Source organism: Bufo bufo, chromosome 1 (genome assembly GCF_905171765.1).
Source record: "Bufo bufo chromosome 1, aBufBuf1.1, whole genome shotgun sequence".
In the NCBI taxonomy this organism is placed as follows: domain Eukaryota; kingdom Metazoa; phylum Chordata; class Amphibia; order Anura; family Bufonidae; genus Bufo; species Bufo bufo.
The window spans coordinates 338,077,684-338,099,512 of NC_053389.1; positions in this window are offsets into that span (position 1 = coordinate 338,077,684).

Consider the following 21,829-nt stretch of genomic DNA (forward strand, 5'->3'; position numbering starts at 1 on the left):
GTCCCATTACTTTTGGTTCCTTAACAAGTGGGAGGCACATATGCAAACTGTTGTTATACCTACACTGTTCACCTGATTTGGATGTAAATACCCTCAAATTAAAGCTGACAGTCTGCAGTTAAAGCACATCTTTTTCATTTCAAATCCATTATGGTGGTGTATAGAGCCAAAAATGTTAAAATTGTGTCGGTGTCCCAATATTTATGGACCTGACTGTATATATAAAACAATGTGAACACAATCTTAATCAATATACCCACTGTAATAGTGATATCTGTATAATGCTATCTATAGGTGATATTATGCCACTGGTGGCATTATATAATATGATTTTGCTGAATGATCCTATTGAATGGATGGTCCTATTGAGAGGATGGCCCCCTTTCCTGGGACATATAGCAGTATATATATTTTAGGACCACTGATGTCTACAGTCTTTATACATTTATTGTATATTACATCCTCCACCATGTCCTCAGCCTCCACTGCAGGGACAAGTCACTGTGCCCCTCAAGCATACCACATGTTCAGGGCTCAGCGGTGTCACGCTGTTCTGCACCTGGTTTCCCTTGGAGAACGGAGTCACACAGGGGAGGAACTCCTCCATGTGAGGCATCAAGAAATCGAATGCTGGCTTTCTCCGCGACAACTGAAAATCGGAACCATACTGACCGACAATGGGAAGAACATGGTGTTGCAGCTGCATCAAGGAAGGCTGAGCCAAGCACCCTACATGGCACATGTGTTCAATCTGTTTGTCAAGCGGTTCCTGAAGTCTTCCACCCATCTGCAAGACATCCAATGTCAGCCAGTGGCAGCTCATGTGTGACACCTGCGTTTGCTCAGACCCTTTGAGGAGGCCACATTATTTGTCAGTCGCCAGGACTACAGAATGAACAACATCATTCCACTGCTTCATGTTCTGGAACAGATGCTTGTAACAATGGCTGGTCAGGGGACAGGAGATGTGGCACCTCGATCTCATGGCCACATTAGCCCTGTGGGGGCTGAAATGGAAGAGCAGGAGGAGGGGGAGGAGGACATTGGAGCACAGGCAATGTGTAGCCAAATGGGTGGTTTTTCTACTCAGCTGACAGGACCGGAGGAGCAGGAGCAGCCAGAGGAGCTACAGGGCAAAGAGGAAGACGAGACAAAGGACCCGGACACACCGTTGCAGTATGCAGTGGAGATGGAGGCAGGAAGTCCCTCCGAGTCACTTGTACAAATGGCCCGATGCATGGTCACTTGCTTGCGTAGTGACAGCCGAATTGTCACCATTCGGCAGAGGGATGACTTCTGGCTCTCCACCTTGTGGTACCCTCGCTACTGGTCCAGAATGGGGGCCTTTTATACACCCATTTAGGGGAGGACAAACTAAACTACTACAGAGACATCCTATGTAGTCAGTTGGCCGCTACCTATCTGCGCCATAGTCCATCCTCTCGTAGGTCTGACCGGGCGAACCCTCTGCGCTCACGTTCTACTGCCTTGGCTGCTGGGGAGGGGAGGGGAGGGGTGGCAAGAGCAGTACCAGCGTCCTGCTCCATCAGCAACAGCCTGTGTCTACAGTCGCTGATGAGTAGCTTTCTTCACCCGCATACTGAAGAAATTACTCACCAGCAGCAGCTAGATGTAGAGCAGAACCTGAACCAGCAGGTGGTGGCATACTTGGACAGCACCCTGCCACCCCACATTGAAGATCCGCTGGACTACTGGGTAGCCAAACTGGATTTGTGGCCGCAACTAGCAGAGTTTGCCCTGGAAAAGCTGTCCTGCCCGGCCAGTAGTATGGGATCAGAGCGGGTGTTTATTGCGGCGGGGACCATAGTTACCCCAAAGAAGAACTTGCCTGTCCACCCAAAATGTGGAGAGACTGACCTTTGTCAAGATGAATCAGGCGTCGAGCAGCCAGGATTTCCAACCACCAATTCCTGATGCATCAGACTAGAAATCCATGGTGTCACATAGTGATGAGCGGTATAGGCAATATTCGAATTTGCGATATTTTGCTAATTTTTGGTCGAATATTCGCCATAAATTAGCAAATTCGAGAATTCGTGATCTCCAGTCATTGTTTACTTGATTGCAAAAATCGAAAATGTTATATATTCGCGATAAATTTGCAAAAAATTAGCAATTTGAATATTCAACACTATTCGCGAATAAGAATATATAGCACTATATTCTAAATATTCGCGAATTCTCGAAGTGGTGATATTTGCGATTAAAATTTGTGATTCACTCGGTGGCCACCTCATTCTGCTGCCAACTCCAGACCCTGTCATTGGGACACTCTGTGGTTTCTTCATGCTGCTTCCAACTCACCACTATGTCATACATAGGCCCACTCTGTGGACTTCTCATGCTGTTCCCACCCTCCCCTATTCCTGACTGGGCCACTATTTTGCCTTTCTGCCTGGCTGACATCATGATTTACATGATTTATTTGACCTTTCTTCTGATCTGTCAGAAGGAAGGAAAAATGAGATGCACAACGGATCCTGTCTGTGTAGTAGCTGTAAGGCCTGTATGGTCCCATCACAATTGACTTATGATTTGGTAGCCAAAAGCAGGAGTGGGTACAAAACACAGAAGACATGCAAATATTCCATTCACGTGTAATCTCTGTTTAACATCCACTCCTGTTTTTTTTTGGCATTAGCAATACTGATGGATTACTGACCAAATGCTGACCGAGTGAAGGCGGATGCTCCACAGACAGGATCCGTTTTTTGGTGGTTATTGTTCTGACAGATCAGTGGAAGGGCAAATTAATCAGTGACGTCAACAGAAACTTACTGCTGACACCCGCGGCACTCTGTCCTGGGGGGCTCTACTTGTATACGCATTTAAAGGGAACCTGTCACCGGGATTTTGTGTATAGAGCTGAGGACATGGGTTGCTAGATGGCCGCTAGCACATCCGCAATACCCAGTCCCCATAGCTCTGTGTGCTTTTATTGTGTAAAAAAACCGATTTAATACATATGCAAATTAACCTGAGATGAGTCCTGTACGTGAGATGAGTCAGGGACAGGACTCATCTCAGGTTAATTTACATATGTAGCAAATCGTTTTTTTACACAATAAAAGCACACAGAGCTATGGGGACTGGGTATTGCGGATCTGCTAGCGGCTATCTAGCAACCCATGTCCTCAGCTCTATACACAAAAATCCCTGTGACGGGTTCCCTTTAATAGAACAGGTTCTGTAGACATCTATGTGGAATCAGCTGATGACAGTGTAAAAGGAGTGCGCTTCTTCTTGGAGCTAACATAGACCTGTAAGGCTGAGTTCATAATTTAGTTATTTGGTCAGTTTTGGCCCCGTGACTGCCCTAATAAGTGAAGTGTGCCGTGATTCTAAGAGCGACGTCTGTCATCTGCATGTCATACGGACTCACAGTATTATTTCACTACCAAAGCAGACTCCCTATGCATGTTACTGCAAAACACAGTGTTCTACACCACTATAAAGGCTCTCAGCAGCTAGGAAATACCCCCAATATAATGAGGATTAACCTTTTATAGAAAACAGGCAACAGTGAAGTAAAATAATAGATTTAACACATCTCGGTAACGCTGACATGGAAAAGGATCTAGGAATTTTAATAAACAGCAAACTAAGCTGCAAAAACCAGTGTCAGGCAGCTGCTACCAAGGCCAATAAGATAATGGGTTGCATCAAAAAGAGCATAGATGCCCGTGATGAGAACATAGTCCTACCACTTTACAAATCACTAGTCAGACCACACTTGGAGTACTGTGCACAGTTCTGGGCTCCTGTGAACAAGGCAGACATAGCAGAGCTGGAGAGGGTCCAGAGGAGGGCAACTAAAGTAATAACTGGAATGGGGCAACTACAGTACCCTGAAAGATTATCAAAATTAGGGTTATTCACTTTAGAAAAAAGACGACTGAGGGGAGATCTAATTACTATGTATAAATATATCAGGGGTCAGTACAGAGATCTATCCCATAATCTATTTATCCCCAGGACTGTGACTGTGACGAGGGGACATCCTCTGCGTCTGGAGGAAAGAAGGTTTGTACACAAACATAGAAGAGGATTCTTTACGGTAAGAGCAGTGAGACTATGGAACTCTCTGCCTGAGGAGGTGGTGATGGTGAGTGCAATAAAGGAATTCAAGAGGGGCCTGGATGTATTTCTGGAGTGTAATAATATTACAGGCTATAGCTAATAGAGAGGGGTCGTTGATCCAGGGAGTTAGTCTGATTGCCTTATTGGAGTGGGAAGGAATTTTTTATTCCCCTAAAGTGGGGAAAATTGGCTTCTACCTCACAGGGTTTTTTATTTTTTATTTGCCTTCCTCTGGATCAACTTGCAGGATGACAGGCCGAACTGGATGGACAAATGTCTTTTTTCGGCCTTATGTACTATGTTACTATGTTACAAAAACGCATGTGCGTTTTGTATGTGTTTTTCGTTTGATTGTTTTCGGCGCCATGATTGAAGTGCCGTACCTTAGAAATAAATTGCCTATTATGAAGAAAAAGTTCATTTAGTGCAAAAATGTATGTGATTTATATTTTGATTGCCATCCTCATAAAAGACAAAATCTTATTTGATGAAATATTTAGTTTTTTTATTTTTAATTTAGTTTTTTATTTTGTATGTTATTTTGTTTTTTAGTTCTTCATATTTTGTTAATGTGTCATCTTTGTTCAATGTTAGTAATTTCAGTCTGTGCTCTTTCAAACTGTAGATAATAAATCAAGAAGATGGGAATTGTGAAGCTAAAATGGAGAAGAGGGGATGGGGGCCAGCCAAGGAGGTGAGATCAAGGTTCTGGTAAACAGCCAGACCTTTGATGTCCTGTCCCAGGTCGGCACCCATTCCTAGATCTACAGGAAACCAAATAGTTCCATTTCAGCATTGAGGCCTGTCAGAATTAGAGTGTCGAAATCAAAAATTATTTTTGATTCTATTCTCAACATATTTGCGACATGATTACCCACCTCCATGGTCTTCTAATTTTCTCAAGGGCCATGTATTTGAACGTTGAGGGGTCACACTTATGATGATCTTTGAAGTGCTTGGAAACAGAGTGTAATTCAAAATCCTTCTTTATATTTGCAATATGTTCTGCTATTCTTCTTTTAAGAGGTCTTTTCCTTCTACCGACATACTGTTTATGGCATGGGCATTCTAACATATAAATAACGTCCATTGAGTCACAAATGAGGCTGTATTTTATTTCAAGATTAAATGAGTAGATTGTACTGTCGTAGTTTTCTTCGAAAAGGTAGTGATTCTGAAATTATGACACCGACCGCATCTAAAAAAAAAGGACAAAATCTTATTTGATGAAATTATTTAGTTTTTTTTATTTTTAAATTTGTTTTTTATTTTGTATGTTATTTTGTTTTTTAGTTCTTCATATTTTGTTAATGTGTCATCTTTGTTCAATGTTAGTAATTTCAGTCTGTGCTCTTTCAAACTGTAGATAATAAATCAAGAAGATGGGAATTGTGAAGCTGAAATGGAGAAGAGGGGATGGGAGCCAGCCAAGGAGGTGAGATCAAGGTGCTGGTAAACAGCCAGACCTTTGATGTCCTGTCCCAGGTCGGCACCCATCCCTAGATCTACAGGAAACCAAATAGTTCCATTTCAGCATTGAGTCCTGTCAGAATTAGAGTGTCGAAATCAAAAATTATTTTTGATTCTATTCTCAACATATTTGCGACATGATTACCCACCATCATGGTCTTCTAACGTTGAGGGGTCACACTTATGATGATCTTTGAAGTGCTTGGAAACAGAGTGTAATTCAAAATCCTTCTTTATATTTGCAATATGTTCCGCTATTCTTCTTTTGAGAGGTCTTTTCCTTCTACCGACATACTGTTTATGGCATGGGCATTCTAACATATAAATAACGTCCATTGAGTCACAAATGAGGCTGTATTTTATTTCAAGATTAAATGAGTAGATTGTACTGTCGTAGTTTTCTTCGGAAAGGTAGTGATTCTGAAATTATGACACTGACCGTATCTAAAAAAAACAACTGTAACATTAACCAATTTGATGTAGTTCCGATTGTCTTTTTTTTAACTGTGGGGGCTACTTTCAGGCCTAGATTTGGAGCTTTGGTATATGCTATTTGTGGAATATTAGTAAGTGTGGATTCTATAATCTTGTCCTTTAATAAATTGTGCCAATGTTTAGTGATGATTTTTTTCCATCAACCTATATTGGGGATGAAATGGCAAGATGATTTGAAGGGTCTCATCTTGTTTGTATTCTTTTTTAGATATAATTATTTTTTTCCTTTTTATGGCCCTTACTTTGTCTAGGGAGTTTTTGGGTATATGACCAGGATAGTGTTTTTCTAAAAATGATTTTTTAAGGTCCATGGCTTCACATTCAAATTACTCCCCATTAGTGCAATTACACTTGGTTCTCCTAAATTGGCTTGTGGGTATATTTAGAAACTATCTAGGGAGATGGCAGCTAGTATATAAAATAAAACAATTTTTATAATGGGTTTGTGGTAAGTACTGCATATTAATTTCTGATTATTTATGTTAATAATTCAATCTAAAAATTCTACATGTGTTTTACTTGTATGGGATGTGAGATTAAGATTTCTTTCATTTGTGTTAATATTTTGTAAAAAACTGTTCAGATGTTCCTCCAAATCTTGCCAGATAAAAATGATATCATCTATATAGCGACGTCATAGTACCAGACTTGTCCCCTGTTTAGGTTTGATGATATCTTCTTCCCATTGGGCCATAAAAATATTGGCATAACTGGGGGAAAATCTGGTACTTATGGCCATCCCTCTTTCCTGTACATAGAATTGTGAATCAAATAAAACATAGTTGTGAGTCAGAATATATTTTACTCCTTGCAATAAAAAGGAAATTTGATCCTTGTGTAGCATACCACTAGAAGTTAATTGTTTATTGAGGGCTTCTAATCCTTGAGTATATTCAACAATTGTGTACAGAGAGTTCATATCCAGGGAGCCTATAATCCAGTGTTCTTCAAAGTCTAATTGTTCCAATGTCGTTATAATGTCTGTAGTGTCTTTAATATAAGATGGAGTTGATTTTACAACTGGCTGTAATAATTTATCAATATATTGTGATAGATTAGAAGATATGGAAACTATGCCGGATATGATTGGTCTACCTGGTGGATGATTATAGTTCTTATGTATTTTCGGGATGAAATAAAAAATGGGTATTCTTTTCTGTGTTTCGACTATATATTTAAATTCATGTTCTAGGAGAACCCCTACGTGTCTTTCTCCATTGTTGTATGTCCGTATTCTGATTGGTGTCCTCATATTGTAATTGTCTAATTGGTGATAGTGATGATGATTGTGTCTTGGTGAGGTATTCCTCATTATATTGTCTGTTTGATTGTGGTGGTGTTGTCTCAGATTGTATTTGTACTTGTGTATGTGTGTTCTTGTGTTTCTTCTTGTTGGAGTTGGAGAACGTGACCTTCTTGATCTTATCCTGTGGTGTGGTGGGGTCTGATCTAAAAAAAAGGGGTGTAGTGAAAGCTTCAAATCTGTTGGTAGTGGGTACAAATTTGAGCCATAATTTCCCCTAAGATCTGTGTACATATATTAATAATCATTTGTATAAGATTACAAGATTGTGTTTTAAGAAACATATCCCATTCAGTTTTAAATGTGTCATTTACTAGATCTTGTGCAGGTTCCTTATTTAAACGTAGTTCTTTTGGTATAAGGCCACTCTGTAGATACTGATTAAGTGATTTTATCTCCCATCTACAGTATTTCTCAGTTGTTTGTGTAGCAATTTTTCCAGATCTTTAAATGTATCATCAATTGATCTGGAGCAATCACTAGTATCATATGTATCCATCAAAGGTATAGGTTTCAATCCATTTATATTTTGTGTCCATATAGTCCCAGATATCCATGTTAGTCAAAATGGGAGCTCAACTAGAAGGTAATGGATATAAAAATAAGAGAAAAGGTGTAGTGTTTCTACCAATTTGGCAATTAATGGGTCGGTGCACACCTAACAACATACCCAATGTCGTTAAAAAGTAATAGTTATTGAATAAGTAATATTGTGGGACACTCTGCTATCTGGCGCTATACAGGCTCACATTTATACAGTAGCTAAAAGTTTATTCAACAATACAATACATATAACAGATATACAGTGTGTGGATATCCGAGGCCCATAAAACATCCACTGAGTATACTCCACAGTAACAACTAATAAGTCGACATATAAATAAAAAGAGAATGAAAAAATAAAAAATAAAATTAAAAGGTGGAATAAAAAAAAATTATTGCATCCAATGTTAAAAATTCACTTGCGATATTGCATACTGTCCCCGCGTTTTAAAGTCTCTTTTCCATATAAATTCTGCAATATTTCATAGTCCAGAAAAGTGTCACTATTTTCCACTGAAATGACTGCACACTAGTCAATGTTATCGCAATGATATATTGATGCTAATGTTCGTTAAAATATCACATCTAAAATACATGTATTTGTAGTTAGCAGTGTAATGACACTCTAAGTAGAATGTTCAGCCTTCTTCATGATTTTGAAAGCAACAGTTACAAGATGAATATTTCATTTGGAATGCATCATGTTTCTATAATTGTAGCAATCAATAGTGTTATTATGTTGAAAATACACTTCTCTGGTATGGACGTTACATCAACGACCTATTGATGGTGTGGTCTGGTGGGGTGACGTCCATACCAGAACTCATTACGTACTTCAATTCCTGTGTGGATTGCATACAATTTGTTTTCCATTTTGATGATACTGAAATACAGTTTTTGGATTTGTGCCTGAGGGGGAATATTTCCACCCACAGGGTTAACACATCCACCTATCGGAAACAACTTGCCGGGAACACTACATTATTAGCTCATTCATGTCACCCTCCCCGTACCATTCGCAACATCCCTAAGGGAAAACTTATCCGTGCCCGCCGCAATTGTTCTGACCTAGAGGTCTTTGAGAAAGAAGCCTCCAACATAAGTAACAGACTATTGCGTAGGGCATGTCCTCGCAACAATATAGAGCGGGCCATAAAAACAGTTTCTGATATGAATAGACACTCTTTAGTTTTCCCCAAATCCCCTTCAAAACACAGAGAACCTGATAGCACTGACAATAAAAACATGCCACCTATTTTGTCACACAATATAGCCAAGAATTTCCTGCCATCTGTGAGATTATGAAAAAATACTTTCATGTCCTGAATTTTGATGGCAATTGGTCTGAAGTTGTGTCTGATGGAATAAGGTGTGTGGCCAGAAGAGCACCTACCCTTGGTAATTTAATCAGTCCAAGCTTTATTTCAGACAGAAAAACATCACAAGCCACATGGCTTCACTACAAGGGTAGTTTCAAATGCGGACACAAAAAATGCATCTGCTGTGAACACACTATCACTGGAAAAATCTTCCAATCTACTGCAAATGAAAAGGAGTATAAAATACAGTCTTATATCAATTGCAATACTAGACATGTAGTTTATTCCATCACATGTGAAATGTGCTCTTTACAATATGTAGGCTGCACTGTTAACCCATTAAAGAATCGGATATGCAAACATATATCCGACATGCCGCACTACAAAGACCGCAATATTTCTGCGGCCTGCCTGCACTTTGCAATTTCACATGCGGGAGATGTTTCCAGTCTCAAAGTAAAAGGCATAGAAAGGGTCTTTTTGCCACCAAGAGGGGGAGATCACAGAAGGAAATTGCTTAACAGAGAAGCCTTCTGGATCTTCCAACTGGGATCCCGTCAACCACAGGGATTGTATAAGCGGCACGATCTGATATTGCAATATTGAACATGATTGTATGTTGCTGTTTTCTATTTTTGTATATACCTTTACCCTGATTATTTGTAAACACTTGATTCCATTTATCACTATTGTTTTAGTGTTAGAATTTATACCTCAGCTTTTTCTCTTTAAATTTCATTTTTTGGCTTGTAGGTATTTTACCAATCTAGGTTTGCATGGGACCGCCTCCCGATGTCTCCTCCTCCCAGGTGATACTCATTAACCTGGGGTTAGTATGGGATATATATGGAGGTGCTCCCATTTCATATTGTCATGAGGAAGGACCCATATATCTGAGAGGTCTGAAACGCGTAATTGTACACTTGTTATACAGAATTTTAATCGCTGGAATAAAGTCAACATTACTTCACCTGAACTGAGCTGGATTACTTCTCTTTTTTTTTGCTGGATTTTGTCTCTCCGCATCCAGGTGTGGCATCCGTGCACAGAGGGTGATTTAACTATCACAGGTGAGAGATGCCTTACATCTGATTAATACACTTGTTGAATGTACTTTACCGATCCTGTAGTTGCAGCCCGTCTCAATACTGTGGGGCCGTGTTGTTCTGCTTGTGAAGTTGTCTGCCCGCTTGTTTCTTGGCATCCCACGTGGCGTCCCACGTAATCAAGATACTGTAGTGCTATTGGATCCTGGGAGCTGGGCTGGAGATGCAAAGACCCTCTCTTGTAAATGATATCCAGTAATTCAATAGTAGTCAGGATCAGTAAATCTTATGTAGATGGTTCAAATTAATATATTGAGCCTCCTTTGTTTCACTGCTGTGCACCAAATGCGTTTCGGGACTGACTGCCCCTTCCTCAGTAGTTAGCAGTGGTACACTTGGGACCTCCTTTTATATGGTATACAGTCTTTAGAGGTAGGTAACCATTTCAAGAGACAAGTGGCCTTGAAGAGATGGACGGGATCAATACAACATTATAATTGTGACATAAGCCTACTTATATTCCCATTATAAGCAAAAATAAAATATATATCGACATAATCCCACTGATGTGCACATTATATCTAAAAACTATCTAAAAACTATCTAAAAACTCAAAGGTATCAAATGGCCTTATGAAATAAAAGCCCATCAAATTGTGATGCGATAATATTACATATAGTGATTATAACTCGTGAGAGATATAAATAGGCAAAGTACATTATGTTCTATGGAGGGAGAGTGCATCACATGTACTTTATAAATATGGAAAATTATTTAAGAAACATTGCATCACTATGTTGTAATATAATGAGGATTGATATGGATAATTTGGTTGGACTAAAAGGTACACTTCAGTATTAAAGTGCGCCCAGCACAAACAAATCTGTAGCTTTTATTCAGTTCTTTCTGTATAAGGGATGAAGTACTTCTTTAGCCCAGGAAGAGTCAGACACAATGCTGGTTCAAGCTGGAGTCTGTGTAAAAAGCTTCCCAATAGACCCCAGACTACTTTTCTATTAAGGCAATAGAACGACGCCCAGTGGCAGATGGCTTCACAACTTCAGCCACTCAGCCCAGAAAGTGCAGGTACATATCAAAAGGACAGGGGAGGGCATCAACATGGCTAAACAGTGCAATGCACACACCTCATCCCTGTACAAGGAAGGATGAGTCATGTCCATTGTCCAATTAGCCAGAGACTCTGCAGCATGTTGTATGTGTAGGACTACAAGTCCCAGCTGTATAATGACACTGCTAAGGGAGTGAATACAAGTGCTGCCCTGAGTGACATGTCTGCCTGCTGGGAGACTCTGCAGCATGTTGTATGTGTAGGACTACAAGTCCCAGCTGTATAATGACACTGCTAATACACACAGGATCTTCCCCCTACCTTCTTGTGCAATGCTCTCTCTAGGCTGTCAGCTCCTGTGCCCAGAATTGTCACTGCCTGCAGCTACCCAGTCTGTGCAGCTGAAGGGGTTAAAAATCCTAGGAGAGAGCAGACAGCCCGGCAGTGAAGAGGGGTGTGGCCATCAAAGTCTTGTTTACAGGCTTGTAAACGAAGTTTATCAGAGTAGGGAGAGAAGCTGACATCACAGGTCATGTGACCCTCAGTGAAATCTGAGAAACCAGCCACTGGGGATAAAGTGAGTTAATTGGAAAGCTGTTACATTTGCCCAGTTAGGAACATAGAAAGAACAAAAAAATAACTCGGACAACCCCTTTAAAAATCAGTACTTGCCAGCGGCAGATCGTGCTGTAAAATAGCAATCTGCCGCTGGCAAACCACTAGACAGCATAGGGACGCGCGATTGCACAGTGATCGCTTCTCCCGATGCTGCGGAGGACATCGCTGCATGTAATAGCAGCTGTCTCCTACGCTAGCTAGAAGCGAATGATTCCCTCCCAACAATCGCTTGCTCAATTGGAACCACTTGGTTGTGTTAAGTGTGCAGTGTTGTGCTATGTAGATGAAACAAAGAGAATAAGGACAGGCTGTAGGAACAGAAGTTCCTATGCAGTGCCACTCATCTCTGTATAAGGGCTCATGTCTATGTTATATGTCTACTTTGAAAGGAGCCATAGCAGGCTTTCCATAGACGTGTATGATTTTATATGGAGACATAGAGAAAATAATCATGTTGTATGGTATACACAGAGGTGTAGGAAGCAGTGCTGTGCATCAGCACACAGAGGCCATGTGGTGCTGTACAACTCTGAACAGGCTTTGTGCACACACCTCTGACCATTTGCCCAGTACCTGCTGTTACAGTATATCAATGAAATTGGTATAGCTAAGCCTGGAGATTTAAGAATAGGATTAAAAAGACTACCATACATACAACCCCACTGGGTCATAATCTTCTGCTATTAAAATCATAGCAATCTCTAAAATAAATATCTATGTGTTCCTAAAGTAATGCATTTAGCATAAAATCTAAAAGTCGTTAGTATTAAAATGTGACTTTACAGACAATGTCATTAGGGAGATAAGCAGTGAAATTCCTTGGCAACAGAGATAATTGTAGCTTTGTATTTATAGAAATCCAGCACGGTGGTGCCACACTTGCCAGGCAAAAAAAATAAATCATGGTCTTAGACTACTTGTGAAATTTGCATTCTGCGATATCCCCTGAGCCATATTTTAGATAATACTAACCATTTAAAGCATTTGTAGTTTTCTGAAAAGATCCAAAGTGGTTTGAAAACCTGTGGGCAATGATTCAAAGGACAAATATGGCATTATAACAACTGGCACTCACAATTAAAAACATGAATTGTCAGTTATTAGAGTGCCCTCAGTTACCAGGCGCATGCCAAATTACCTTAATAAATGTAATTCTCTCAACAAATGTAGTGACTTCTGGTTGGTTGCCAGCAATGCAAAATTGAAGGATCAGTAAAATCTGTTTTATAGTTACATAGTTGAAAAGACTGAAACCAGACACAGTTTCATCAAGTTCATTTATAATTGTACTTTGTTAATTCAGAGGAAAGTAAAAAAAAAAAAAATATGAGGCAGTGGCAATTGCCCCATGTTAGAGGGGGAAAAAAATTACAGACTCCAAATATGACCAAATCTGAATAACTTTCTGGATCAAGGTCCCATCTACAGAAATCTATTACTCATAACTTATAATATTATATTTTCTAAGAAAGTCATCCAGGCCATCCACCTTGAACATCTTAGTTTAAACCATTAGGGCTGTTTCACACGAGCGGATGCCGTGCGTGACATCCGCTCCGTGAATGACAGCCAAGACCCGATGCAGACTGCAGAAGCACGGAGCATTAACATGATTGATAATGCTCCGTGCCTCTCTGTGATCTCTTTACCATCTTTACTAAATCACAGTGAGATAAAGTTGTCACTGTGATTTCGTAGTAAAGAGATCACAGAGAGGCACGGAGCATTATCACTCATGTTAATGCTCCGTGCTTCTGCAGTCTGCATCGGGTCTTGGCTGTCATTCACGGAGCGGATGTCACGCACGGCATCCGCTCGTGTGAAACAGCCCTTAGAGGAAGCCTGTTTGGATCTTAAAGGTGTTGTAACAAGTATCCTATATCCACATGTATCCACCTAACAATGCCCTCCAGGCTTGCTATTTATTGAAGCCTATTAGGCCCTTCCAAGGGCTGACATAGTGACAGGTATAATATACTGCAAAACAGAAGTATAATAGTGTGTAGTGACAGTGATTATTGTGTCCAAAGTTTAAAGAGGTTGGCCACTTTATGTGCATTTTTATTAAAAATGTGTTAGAGGAAGGAATATAGACAGCTTACAAAGGTACTTTCAGTAGACATGCTGCTATGTTTTTGTCTAGCAAGTCATGCCACTTGGTTATAGAAAGGCCTTCCTCCTCATCAGCATGCAAGTCCCTCCTTAAAATGGCAGGAAATGGAGGATCATATGATGGGGATGAACATGCTCAAATGTCCGGGTCGCATACCAGAGCCTTCACAGATTCAAGTATACTCTTTGCAGTGTTTCACAACCAATGTGCCTCCAGCTGTTGCAAAACTACAACTCCCAGCATGCCCGGACAGCCTTTGGCATGGGAGGTGTAGTTTTGCAACAGCTGGAGGCACACTGGTTGGGGATCACTACTTTACAGAATGGTTAAGGATATGATATAGCAGTCCCAGATCTCAGTAGCATGGTCACTTTTTATCTTCACAGTCACCCTCACTCTTTCAGATACCGATATGCTGTTAGTCAGAAGCAAGGCGAGCAAATGGCAGAATTAGTAAATGCAGCATTTCCCTTCCCCTGATGTCACCTGAAAGCGTGAGGCTGGCTGTAAAGATGAAGAATGTATTAGACTAGCAGATTGTCTGCCAGATTATCACTAACTAGTGTTTGTAGTGACGCTTGTTAGCAATGATCTGACAGTGTCATACTGCTGCCGATTACCTGTTGAATGAGCAAACATTCATTCATTGGACAATCCAAATCTTTCAACAGGATTAAAATCATTGTCTGCAAGCATCAGATCTCGGTGTCTGATCGCAATCTGCAGCCGGCAAACAATGATTCAGTATAGGGAAGAGTAATGGCATAATGATCGCTCCTCCCTATACTGAGGAGGAGATTGCTGCAAAACAAGACCAGAGGCTTGATCATTGATTTTAATCTTTTATTGACAAAGTGGTTGTCATGGTGCCTCCTGTGACAGAGGTTAGAAGATCTGAGAGACTGGCTACACTTTAGGTTATCTGACAGCCTATCTGTTTTCACTTGTTGAAGTGTTGTTGTTGGTAGTGACCACACCACTTGTCTCAGGTGTAGCTTGTGGTCATTACTGCTCCTCTATTTAGTCTGGACTCACACTTCATACCATGCGGTTGCTATTATCTGCCTGGAGTTGGAAGAGCTGGTGTGAGTTTCTCATCTGTGTTCCTGCTCATCTATTTTCTATTGAAGATAAGTGTACTTCCCTTTGTATTTTGTTGTTTTCGTTTTCTAGTTGTTTACTAGGCCTTAGGGAGACGCTTGCTTGGTCATCTGGGAAGAAACCAGTGGTCTCAGATGCAGTCACTACCCCTAGGGCTTTCCAGGGTTTCTAGGGCCTAGGTCTATGGTGTATGAACATTCCCACCTTCAGGGTCTATTCATACTGACAGGAGTCAGGGCTAGGTTTTGGGTTTCCTAGGTGGTGACCTCTTACCTTTCCCTAGCCGTGAGGCCTAGTTTCTGGTCATTTTCCTTCTGTTGTCATTCTGGTGTTCCTCCCCCCACTTTGAGATAGTGGTTTTGGGTACATAGCACCAGAAGTATATCTGGCTTTCAATGTGTTGAAGACCCATAACTGGGGCTCCACAGTAAGCTTGCATATTACAGTTTCCCATGGAACTTTGCACTTTGGATTGCTACATTGAGACTCTTAAATGAGGCTCCACAGTATATTTTGTAGCTTGTAATGGTGGCATAACCGGAGTAGTATACAAGCACAGGAACCAGGCAGGCCACAGATTTTACACAACTTTACTTCAGTAATGAAACATATAAGTCTGGTTTGTACAATGACATAAGCTCAGTCAATGCAAATCTCCATAGACCACTGACACCGGTCTCCCCTCAGCTCCCAACTGGCACCTCTCAATGACAACAGTCCCAGCCGCTCTCCTGTTGCTGTGTTGTCTTTAACCCTGGACTCGGTTGTCTCATCTCTCTCTAGATGCGGCTCTCCTTGATGACTGTCCTCTCAGGGGTCTCGCTACAATCTTTTCAGACTCTCCTCTCATCACTCTTCATAACAGTTCCTCACAGCCCTACATCTAGTCAACACCAAGCTCCGCTCCCTCTTTTGTATCCCTTTCTACAATGTCTGACTGAGGCTGTCTGAGCATGCTCAGAGCACTCAGTCACATATAATAATATAATCATTCTACATAAATAGATGCATAACTTAAAACCAACCTCCATTACATACATAGTAAGTAGTGGAACACAGGGTATACAAATAACAGGACAGGCTACAGTATATACCACAGGCATGTCTAACCCTCTTATACTCTGGTATCCCCAAGATCAACTATTGTTTTGTTTGTAAAGTCTAAAAGGCAATACTTGGATAACCAAAAAATTAAATCAGATATACAGGGAGTGCAGAATTATTAGGAAAGTTGTATTTTTGAGGATTAATTTTATTATTGAACAACAACCATGTTCTAAATGAACCCAAAAAACTCATTAATATCAAAGCTGAATATTTTTGGAAGTAGTTTTTAGTTTGTTTTTAGTTTTAGCTATTTTAGGGGGATATCTGTGTGTGCAGGTGACTATTACTGTGCATAATTATTACGCAACTTAACAAAAAACAAATATATACCCATTTCAATTATTTATTTTTACCAGTGAAACCAATATAACATCTCAACATTCACAAATATACATTTCTGACATTCAAAAACAAAACAAAAACAAATCAGTGACCAATATAGCCACCTTTCTTTGCAAGGACACTCAAAAGCCTGCCATCCATGGATTCTGTCAGTGTTTTGATCTGTTCACCATCAACGTTGCGTGCAGCAGCAACCACAGCCTCCCAGACACTGTTCAGAGAGGTGTACTGTTTTCCCTCCTTGTAAATCTCACATTTGATGATGGACCACAGGTTCTCAATGGGGTTCAGATCAGGTGAACATGGAGGCCATGTCATTAGATTTTCTTCTTTTATACCCTTTCTTGCCAGCCACGCTGTGGAGTACTTGGACGCGTGTGATGGAGCATTGTCCTGCATGAAAATCATGTTTTTCTTGAAGGATGCAGACTTCTTCCTGTACCACTGCTTGAAGAAGGTGTCTTCCAGAAACTGGCAGTAGGACTGGGAGTTGAGCTTGACTCCATCCTCAACCCGAAAAGGCCCCACAAGCTCATCTTTGATGATACCAGCCCAAACCAGTACTCCACCTCCACCTTGCTGGCGTCTGAGTCGGACTGGAGCTCTCTGCCCTTTACCAATCCAGCCACGGGCCCATCCATCTGGCCCATCAAGACTCACTCTCATTTCATCAGTCCATAAAACCTTAGAAAAATCAGTCTTGAGATATTTCTTGGCCCAGTCTTGACGTTTCAGCTTGTGTGTCTTGTTCAGTGGTGGTCATCTTTCAGCCTTTCTTACCTTGGCCATGTCTCTGAGTATTGCACACCTTGTGCTTTTGGGCACTCCAGTGATGTTGCAGCTCTGAAATATGGCCAAACTGGTGGCAAGTGGCATCTTGGCAGCTGCACGCTTGACTTTTCTCAGTTCATGGGCAGTTATTTTGCGCCTTGGTTTTTCCACACGCTTCTTGCGACCCTGTTGACTATTTCGAATGAAACGCTTGATTGTTCGATGATCACGCTTCAGAAGCTTTGCAATTTTAAGAGTGCTGCATCCCTCTGCAAGATATCTCACTATTTTTGACTTTTCTGAGCCTGTCAAGTCCTTCTTTTGACCCATTTTGCCAAAGGAAAGGAAGTTGCCTAATAATTATGTACACCTGATATAGGGTGTTGATGTCATTAGACCACACCCCTTCTCATTACAGAGATGCACATCACCTAATATGCTTAATTGGTAGTAGGCTTTCGAGCCTATACAGCTTGGAGTAAGACAACATGCATAAAGAGGATGATGTGGTCAAAATACTAATTTGCCTAATAATTCTGTACAGGGTGTACACCTAGTGTAGAGGAAAATAAAATTTTAATAAAATATGGCTTGGGTTTGGAGTCCCTGATGATCAGAACAATGAGAGTGGGTCCTCATATGTACATTGTAAGAGGGCGAACAGACATAAAAAAGTCAGTTATAAATGTGGTGAATCAATATATAATATGTGTTAAAATCATGATGTATATAAAATCTAATAAAATGAATTTTTTTTCTGTTGATAAAATGCATACAAAAAGGCAATGTGTGGACCTGTGTTTAAAGGGCGAGAGTACACAGAAAGGAAGGAGTGGAGGGTTGGAGGGGATGTTTTGCTAAGTCGGGGTTTGAACTCAATAGGTGTAATTTATGACTGATTATCTGAATCATATATGCGCAAATTATGACTGTGAAGATTTAAACAGTAATATTAAAATCATAATGCATAAAAACTACAATAAATAAACATTTTGTTAAGTAAATAAAAATGGATACAGACATAGTACATAGTGGCCCTCACACTGGAATAGTGTTCTCACTGGACAGGGCCGGTTTTAGACAAAGTGTGGCCCTGGGCAAAATTGAAAGTGGGGTCCTACAGCAGCTGATTGTTGAATGTGCAACCACAGCAGCTGATTGTAGAATGCTACATCATCTCTCTTGCAGCCTCTTTGGGTATGTTCACACAGAGTATTTTCTGTGCTTAAAAAAACCTAATGCAGGGTTTTTTTTAATGTGATTTTTTTTCGGAAGCATTTGATAAAATTTGATTTTGATTCAGTTTTGGCGTGGATTTTCATTCCTTCCCATTTTCAATGGAAATTCTGGACATGGGCCCAGCGTTATGAATGTCCATGGTGCAGTTTGTAAAACCATAAGCTGAAAAAAAGGGGCTGTCCCATCCGGGCTCCTGAAGTGAAGGGAGAGCACAGTGTGCATGCATGGTCATCCTCCATTATACTATGAGTGTTCTGAAAATAGCTGATCAATGGCAATTCCATAGCAGTGAATGGAGATAATGCTGCACATGCACAATGTTATGGGGATCTGTGGATGACACACTGTTATGGGGGATCTGTGGATGACAAACTTTTATGGGGGACCTGTGGATGACACACTGTTATGGGGGATCTGTGGATGACACACTGTTATGGGTGATCTGTGGATGACACACTGTTATGAGGGATCTGTGGATGACACACTGTTATGGGGGATCTGTGGATGACACACTGTTATGGGGGATCTGTGGATGACACACTGTTATGGGGGATCTGTGGAGGACACACTGTTATGGGGGATCTGTGGATGACACATTGTTATGGGGTATCTGTGGATGACACACTGTAAGATAAGATAAGATAGATAAGATGCCTTTATTGTCACTGTACAATACAATGTAATACAATGTACAATACAATGAAATGTTATTTGGAGCAATCCTGTTATGGGGATCTGTGTATGACACACTTATGGGGATCTGTGCATGACACACTGTTATGGGGGATCGGTGTATGACACACTGTTATGGGGATCTGTGGATGACACACTGTTATGGGGATCTGTGAATGACACACTGTTATGGGGATCTGTAGATGACACACTGTTATGGGGGATCTGAAGATGACACACTGTTATGGGGGATCTGTGGATGACACTTTTATGGGGGATCTGTGGATGACACTGTTATGGGGGATGTGTGGATTACACTGTTATGGTGGATGTGTGGATGACACTGTTATGGGGGATCTGTGGATGACACGCTGTTATGGGACATCTGGCTGTGATATTGCCTCATTGTGTGACATAGCTTTACAGGTTCCTTTATTAGCAGCCCTGGTCTGCTCCCCCCAAGTATGAAAAAAATAAAGACACTTCTAATTTGGACTCAAGTTCTTAATCTATACTCCAACGCTCTTCCACCCCCCCATTAACAATGCAGGCCGCCTAAACAATGCCATATTCATTAGTTTAACTAGAGCCCTCTATGCAGTAATTGAATGCAGCGTGGCCACATCACAAGCACCACATGAGCATGCCGTTTGTTTGTGCCCTGGAGTCACACTGAGCCCACTGGAAACAAGGCTCTCACACAGGGGCACAGGGAGCTTACATACGAAACACAGAAAGGACACACGGGGACACAGGGAGTGCACACAGCGAGCATAGGGAGCACACACAGGGAAAACACACAGGGAGCGCACAAAGAGGAGGCACAGAGAGCTCACACAGTGGGCACAGGGAGCTCATATAGTGGGCACAAGAAGCTCACACAGTGGGCACAGGGAGCACACACAGCGGGCACAGGGAGCGCAGACATGGAGCACACACAGGGGGCACAGGGAGTGCACACAGCAGGCACAGGAAGCGCACACAGGGAGCACACACAGCGGGCACAGGGAGCGCATATAGTGGGCACAGGGAGTGCATACAGCGGGTACAGGGAGTGCATACAGCTGGCACAGGGAGCAACACAGGAGGGGGTACAGGGAGCACACAGGAGGAGGCATAGGCTTTCAGCGAGGGCACAGGGAGCCCATAGGAGGGGGCACAGGGAGCACACAGGAGGGCCACAGGGGAAACACAGAGCTGACAGTGGGAACTCACAGATCAGTGATCATCAGTACTTGAGGGCAGTGCAGGGCTGTTACAATGAGAGTGTGACCCCAGTAGCCCTGCACCCCCCCCCCCTCTTCCACAGACACTGCTGCATGCCTTTTACACCATGGATTTACCAGCTGGAGAGGGAACGGGAGGGGTGCTTTGATAAGAGGGTCCTGGAAGCCCCTGCAGTCCAGGAGCTGAGGTCAGAGTCTTGGGGTCGGATGCAGAAGAAGGCCCAGTAATCTCAGTATGTGAAGTTTAGGCTTCCATCCTAGAGAAAGTGCAAGCAAAGGATGGGGGAGGAGCTATGTTATCTCCGCCCACGGGGAGACTGTGCGGGAGGGGAAAAGCAGTGCTGACTGTTCTTACAGGGACCGCTGCAGCATGGTAAAGAGACACTGGGGAACATGTGGAGGAGGAAAAAATATCTATATAATCCCACACTTGGCCCACTTAAGTATCTAACAGTGTGGCCCCTTTCTGAAAGGGGGCCCTGGGCAATTGCCCTGTTTGCCCCCCCTAACGCCGGCCCTGGCTCTGGATGAGTGCCTTTCTTGATAAGGGTGAGGGGGCGTGGCGCTAGAGGAGGGAGACGATATGGCCAGATTGACATTCCTGAGGACAGGGATGATGGAATTTGGGTCATTAGACAGGGTTGTTAGGAGAATGAGGCGGTGAACTGATGATGATTTAGTAAAGATTACAGTGGAAATGAGTGGATGTCAAATAAGGGACAGATATAATGAACCCTTGGGATACGGCAATATGAAATAACAAAATGCTGATCATGGGGGTCAATGTTGGAATAAGGTGGGAGGAGGGGTTTAAGGAGGCGGATGGATGGAACTGATGGGATAAGGGATGATGGGAAACAGATGTACCAGGGTCTGACAAAGATTTATGTACCCAAATGGCCAGGGGAGGATGAAGGAGGTGTGTTTGTGCAAGAGAGAATGGGGTGGTAAATGGGTGGATAGGGGTGATGGTGGAAGGTGAGGCAAGATATGGTGAAGGGCAGGTGGGTACATTGTGGCCGGAGCTGAGTATGATCTGATATTTAGAGATACGAGTGAGGTCCTTGGGACCCGTGATGAGGACAGGGAGTGCCCCTTTTAGACTTGAGAAAGGGGTACCCTATGTACCCCGAAATGCATTGTCAATAAAAGATTAAAATCAATGTTTAAGCCTCCGGTCGTGTTTTGCACCAACAATCTAGCAATCCAGAAACAAGACAGAAACCACTCTGCTGCTCCTTCCTGCACATCTCATCTACCCCTCAAGCATTTGGCTTATGCCACTGGGGCTCCA